Source organism: Argiope bruennichi, chromosome 3 (genome assembly GCF_947563725.1).
Source record: "Argiope bruennichi chromosome 3, qqArgBrue1.1, whole genome shotgun sequence".
Lineage (NCBI taxonomy): Eukaryota > Metazoa > Arthropoda > Arachnida > Araneae > Araneidae > Argiope > Argiope bruennichi.
In genome coordinates, this window is record NC_079153.1 from 52262480 (window position 1) to 52270283 (window position 7804).

The window sequence follows — 7804 nt, forward strand, 5'->3', positions numbered from 1 at the left end:
TCATGACCTCTAGATGTGTCATTAGTGATCACTTATACCTCACTATTCTCTACTTTCCAGAGAAATCGAAAAAATTCCACTTTATATATTCTAAATAGAAAACATCTATGGAATTCCCAGACTGCTATTGTATAGATTCTGAAATTTATTGTTTCTTCTCAATGCTCATGACTCTCAGATAAGTTATTAATGTACTCCAACCTTTCTCATGAGTTTTATACTTGATATAAAATATATATCTCCATTTGCAATTTTTTTTTTTTTTTTTTTTTTTTTTTTACATAACGCAATGTAGAGAAAATATTGTAAACGTCAGAAAATTAGAACTCTAGATTTTGACGAATCTCCATGTTTATATATAATTAGTATATGATCTTTACAAAAAGCTAGTAGATTTCTAACAAATTTTGTGCTAAATCCATTCAGAGGAAGATTTGCCCGAATATAAGTTAATATGGTAACTACAAAATAAAGGGAGTCAGATAGATAAAATAAGATACTTAGATTTAACATCTAGAATTGGAACAAAATTTGTCAAGGAGTTGACTTTATTTTGGTCTGTACTATCACAAGCAAGTAAGCACGACAACCCAAAAACGCAATGATTGAAATATATCAAATTTGGTATATGATTTTGAGACTACTAATGTAGTTCAGTGTCAAATTTTGGTTTCAATCGAATGGAATATACACTCTTAAAACACAAATTCTATTTTCGGGTACTATTAATTTCCTGCCACCGATTAATCTCTAAAAATATCACCAAGGATCACAACAAAAATGCTTAATTCAATTCAAAGATGCAGATCAGTATTTCGTAACTACAGTTCGACATTCTATGCAAGGAATTTGTGGCCTTATTCAAGATCCACAATTCTATGCAAATGGATAACACCTCTATTTATTACTATCCTTCTTCAATTATTACCGTCTAATGTTGCCCAGCGGCATAGTTCAGTATGTGGCTCACAGGGCACAATGTTTATGTTTTTTTACCCTAGACATTGCCAAATGATTAGTAATGATAAATTATGTCCAAAATGTAGGATATATATATATGTGTGTGTGTGTGTGTGTGTGTGTGTGTGTGTGTGTGTGTGTGTAATGATATTTTAAACTCTAATTTCAATTCTAATTAATTTTCAAAGTTTTATCTTAATTTAGACCATATTAACTTCATTCTAAAATATTCTTTTATTTCCTGATTATATTCCACTTTTTCTATTTAATTAAATCAACTGAAGCTTTGTAAAAATACTTAGGTCGGCGCTTCACACGCTCCGAGTGAAGAGATAAAAAAAGGAGGGGGGGGGGAGGAAACTAACCTAAACAAATTCTTCTAAAAGATCCCTATAATCTCCTTACCTAATTCGACGCGTGTAGATAAATCCCTATCAAAATCTCACAGTATATAGTAGCATGGATAAAATTTTCATGAGCTTTTTCTCATTTCGTCTTGTGTCGTTCTGTGTTGGTGTACTCATCGCTGCTGCTTGTACATAAATCATGCCTCCCAGGATGGAAATAAAATGAAATTGTTCAAAATGTCTTCTATGTCTTCGGCCATAATTCTGCTTAAAAAATTATGGTTATTATATATATATATATATATATATATATATATATATATACATATATATATATATATATATATATATATATATATATATACATATATATAACGCAATGGAATATTTCTTAATACGTTTGTTAAAATCCACATAAAATTCAATTTTACTCCATATTTATTAGCTGATTAAAAAAATGCATTTATGCGCAATAAAAAATGTCCTATACAAAATGTTCATTTTTTTTTTCTTTCTTTGTTTCCCTCTAGTTCTGGTTTCGTTTTAATACACTAATGATTTGCCACTAAGGCATCTCTTTCTAGAAAAGAACGAATTGTACAAAAATACCATATTCATACTCTGAATCCATTTGATTGTTCCTAAAAGATTGTGAAAAATATCCTGTACTTAAATTTGACCGAATTGACTGTACTCTTCAGCCTTTAGATCTGAAGGATATTTAAAAGCTAAGTATTGACCAACAACATTTGCATTACATCTGGTCTCCCATAAAAGATTATAATTTTTCTTCTATCGTGACTGACAATAATCCAAGTAAACTCAGTCATGGGCGATAGCTGACCACCACAAACCCCTTTTTATGGTTATGCATTGTCACTCTAAGTCCATCACAGAATCTTATAATACTCGTGAAGAATGTAATGCTGGTTTATATTTCAATGATATTTGAGATAAAAAAGGAAATCGAAATGTCAGTATGGTGCCTAAAATTTCTAGAAAATAACTGCAAGCAGCGTCCAGCAAATATTAAAGATATTATAACAGAATATTCTCAAACATTACATACTGCACATTCCGAACACCTATTAACAACAATGCTGCTGAAATTTAGAAGACACATTAGAGAATTAGCAGTTAGGCGCATTCTCAGCGCTAGAGATAAAAAGATAAAGAACTTGAGCAGTTTGAGCTCTTCCGAACTTCCTAAATTCAATTTTGAAACAGTCTATTATACAGATTTCATGATTGGCTCAATTGTGTTATAACAGAGCCACGTTCAAAAAGGACAAAGACTTGAAAGAAATCTGCAAAGAACAGTTTCTAGAACTAGTTTTCGAAGAATTTCCATTGCACAGCATACGCAATCTGTTAAACGATATGGTAAGCTAATATCTGAAGCAACAAGGAAAGTTTGCACTGAGAGGAGTGATGTATTCGTGTCAAACTACGAGAGATGATGGAACTTCCACTGTTTGACAAAAAGGATATTATTATTCTAACATTTAATATTAACTATACATGAGGTATTATAAGTATTTCAAGTTAGTATCTTTTTTTCTTTGTTCTAATCTGTATTATGTTTGTATATAATTAAAAAATATATTAGAATTAACTTCGTTAAAAAATTGAAAAAAAGGTTAAATTACGTAATAATTATAGAATTATTATTATTTATAGTACTATTTAATCAAACAATTTCAATACTAATTTCAAAAAATAATTTTCTTGCTAATAATTTCCATGCTCTCAATACTTTTTTAGAAAATCATACATTTTTTTTCTTCAAATTTTTTTTATCTCTAAAAGGTATGGTTAAATATTGAGATAAATTGATAAAACATTTCGTGGGCTCTAATTGACCCATTATATAATATTTTATTGCAAGCCAGTAAAACTTTTAGAAATTTTTTTTTCCCTCTGCTTTCTAGTGCCAAAGAGGCAAGGCTAAATATTGAGGCAATATTGAAAAAAAAAATTGTGAGTTCTAATTGGTCCATTACATAGCTTTTGCGTCCTATGCCAAAATCAATTTCGGAAAAAAAAAAAAAACTTAGCATGTTTAGTTGCTTAATGCCTAGTTACCCTAGGTGCATAACAGTATGTTAGTTAGATTGCAACATACTGATAAAAAAATTTAACATAGGAAATATAATCTTTTAATACGTCTGATTTATTTCTCAATTAATTAATATGAGGGTTCTATTAATAAATTCTTTTAAAAACTTATATATAAAATAAAGAAGTAAAAAAAAATCATTGCAATTTTTCAAAGAATATAAAAAAAAGGATCGAATCATCATCCTTTAATTTTTAAACTGAAAGAAAAATTAATATAATTATATATTTCAAAAATAAAAAATGGCTCAAAACAACAATGGCCTCATTACAACATTCAAAAGAATTGTGACAAATTACGCATTTCATCATATCTAATTTGATATCAATAAAAAAAATGTATATATATTGTATTTTAAGAGATAAGAAAACTATTTTTATGCGATTATGCTAATTATATATATATAAAAGGCTTAGTTTGCTTAGTTTTTAATTATTCGAAATTTTAATAAATAAAAAAATCTTTTTAAGGCACAAACTTCCACTTTTCAAAGTACCAAATTTTGTAGCTCTAAATCCATTGGTCTGCCCTGTTCAGTAGCAAAAGGTTCAAACTCAGATATTATTCACTAATAATAAATGCAGATGTATATACAAAAAACAAGAAATATATATATATAAAAAAAAATTGTAAGTCAATTCCTACTTAGGTCAACAATTTTTTTTATTTTAATTACTTTTTATTAAATAATTACAATTAATATAAATATGTATATACATATGACAGAAATATAATATAAAGTGGCAAAATAGAAACCGAATTTCCTTGCAATCTCAGAGCTTGACGATATATTTGGCGACCATTTGGCGAAATAGCGACGGATTTGGCGACTTTGGCGACCAAATAGAAATTACTGGACAAATTTAATTAATTAATTAATATTTGGGGGAAAAAACTGTATTAAAATCAAGTGTCATCCACTACAAGCTTAAAAAAATGTATTTGAACTTGAATGGATGAATAAAAATTATTTCAATAATGTATATATATATATGTAATGATATTTTAACTCTAATTTCAATTTAATTAATTACCAAAGCTTTATATTAATTTAGCCTATAGTAAGTTCATTATCTTATTTCTTGATCCAATTCCACTTTCTCTACTTAATTAATTCAAGAGAAGCTTTATAAAATTGCTGAATCGGCTAAACGCCGACATATTCTCATGCTCCGCTTGAAGGGATAGGAAAATGTCCAGTAAACACATTCTTTTTAAAAGAACCCTGTGTTTCCCTTACTTGTGATTGACATGCGTCAGAAATCCCCATCAGAATCTTATTAATATATTAGCACTATGAAGAAATTTTTTCCCTATCAATTTCTCTGGTTATATAAGACCAGGGATAAAATGTTCAAGAGCTTTTTCCTCATTCCTCTCTGTGTCGTTCTGTGTTGTGTGTGTTCTCATCACTTGTACATATGCCTACTTCTCCAAAATAAAATAAAACGACGTCACGAAATGAAAGTCTTTTCACTGTCTTCAAAACTGCATCCTGCTTCACATAAAATCATAAAATAATTTTTATATATATACATACATACATACATACATATATATATATATATATATATATATATATATATATATATATATATATATATATATATATATATATATATATATATATATATATATATATATATATATATATATATATATATATATATATATTAGCATCAAAATATAACATTTAATTTTACATTCAATGGAAACTAAATATAATGACTTAATAATTTACGTATTAATTAGGTCAATAAAATTCTTCATCCTCTTAAGTTTCATTTTTATTCAGATACTGACCATAATTTTTCTCCCATTGCTAAAAATTTGCTGAGATATTTGTTAAAAATTGTTCTTCTTAATTCCTTTTACTAACCATTAAAAGGTTGACAGAATTTCAATCTGCTTTTTGAGACTTTTAAAATTTAATTGCATTGATATTTTTAATTCTAGAAAATATTGTATTTCTTTTCTAGATTTTAACATATAAATTTTAATTATTTTAAATTTGATTCAAATCAAAATTCTTAATTGCAGCAAAATTGAATAAATCGAACAGTAACTTCATTGGACTATAGTAATGTCTAATACTAAATAATTATAACGTGTACTAAATAATAGTTAATAAAATTAAAAAAAAAATTTTTATTGCAATTTTTTTCTTGATTAATTAATTTTCTAAAAAGTTGATAAATCTTCCACAATATAGAGGAATTATTAATAAGATACTGTTGACACAAGAGAACACACACACACACAAAAAATACGTCGTGCGTTTATTCTTATGCATCCCCTTTGATTTAGAAAGAAATACAGAGGGAAAATTTTATCTTTAACAACGACATCCTGCTTATAACTACCATCGTCTTTATATGAGGAACTTTTGAAAATATAATTTCCCACTGATTCTTCCTTTTCGACAAACCCACTTCTAAGAATGGGGCTACTTTATTTTGTTGTACTAATTCAGGATGTTTGTGTCTTTTAGCACAATCAGTGTCAAAGCATTCTTGACATAGAACGCTTTTAATTTTATACTGATTGCGCCAGACTAGTATGTCGTACTAAATAAACGAATGCATGCTCTTATAATATAAACTATTTATTATAAATGTAAAAATTGAATCAAATGGTTTTATAAAAAAATTTCAGAAATCCAGAATGATCAATAAAAAAAATTCCGCAATCCAGAATGATTAACAACAACAAAAAAAATATTCAGCAATCCAGAATGATTAATAAAAAAAAATTCTGAAATCCAGAATGATTAATAAAAAAATATGCAGTAATATCACCCAAAATCGATTTTTTAGCATAGTCACCACTCTAAAATAATTTTTAAGTAAGGATTGCAATTAAGAATGGCAATTCAAATTTGTTTCGAGTCTGAAGCAAGTAAACTCGACAGCGCGAACAAAAATGCACTTTAGTTCGGGCATGAATTATATAAAATGCGGAAAAGATAAGACGATATTTTTTCTTTCTTTAAAGAAGGCTGGAGAAATATTTATAAATACAAACTTATTTTTTATCTAATGCTTAGTAAAGTATGAAAAATGTATAACAAATATTAGATCCTCTTGTTAAGTCTAAATATATAAATATATACTTATATTTAGACTTAAAAATAAATACATTTTGTTCAAAAACAATTAAATCTTGAAACTGACCTGCCTCTCTCTTCATTTTTTGCTAAATGCTCTTATAGTTACTTTATATTCCTTTGCAACTATTGCAAACTAATATCCTCCTAAAAAAAATTCTCCCTCTCAATTGCATGCATTGGTTCTTCTTAATATGTTACATATGAATATTCTACGAATAACTAATTTAGTCATCATTTTGTTAAAAGCCTTTATCCGAAGTCGATTAAAAATTTAGCACTTCGAAGCATACTTTTTATTATGAAGAGAAATGGAAAGGAAAATTGAAGAAGGAAAAGAAAATTATTTTCCACGATTTCATAATTATATTGCTGAATATATTATCTGGAAAATTTAGGTAATGATTTATGCAGCAAATTTAGTTCATACGGGTAAGATGTTTTAGTGTAATTAAAAAGCTACCATATCACATATATTTATCTTTCGCTAATATTTCATTATAGAAATAATTATAGCCTAATAAATTAGATTGAAAAAAAATAGCTATTCCATTGTTACATAAACTTAATTTATAATTACACAGTTTATTTACTTCTTTGATATATAGTAAATCACATAATACCGTAAAGTAATTCTTCTTGGCCTGCCTACTAACGAAGTCTCTATTTATGTGCAGTTGAAACTCATAAACTGTTTGCCCATTTTTAAATTTAAAAAAATAATTAGTGCATATCTAAATGATTTCTACTTCATTGTTTATAGTAGGCAATTTTCTATGGCTGTAGGCATGGACAGTTTTAATGTAAGTAGTTGTATAACATATAAGATATTCATAGAAAGTTGGAAGAAGCAAAAAGCAATGCTTCCCACACCGGGAATTGAACCCGGGCCTCCTGGGTGAGAGCCAGGTATCCTAACCACTAGACCATGTGGGACACGGCAAGAGCATCTTCAAAAATAAATACAATTTTCATCAAATTTCCATTATATTGATCCTTCGATTGCAATTAAATAAAATTGTGTGAATTTATAGTGATTCACATTGACGCAAGAGTTTTTGAATAAAAGTATATTTTATTCAATGATATTAAATCCTACATGCGAAAGAAACAAAAGTATATTACTGATGATTATTGTTAAATTACTATGTTTGTAAAAAAATGCTTATATATTAAAAAAATTTTTAGCAAATAAAGCTAAATAATGTTTTTATTAATGCCAAATTTATTCGAAATGTATATTTATTAAAATGTCAGGGAACAAACAACTCA

General features: G+C 27.4%; 1 non-coding gene across 1 annotated transcript; it reads right to left on the bottom strand.

Moving 5' to 3' along the window:
• Positions 1-7396: 7396 nt before the first annotated feature.
• Positions 7397-7468, bottom strand: Trnae-cuc (transfer RNA glutamic acid (anticodon CUC)). Its single transcript has one exon. It is a non-coding gene; the product is annotated as a tRNA-Glu (tRNA).
• Positions 7469-7804: the final 336 nt, after the last annotated feature.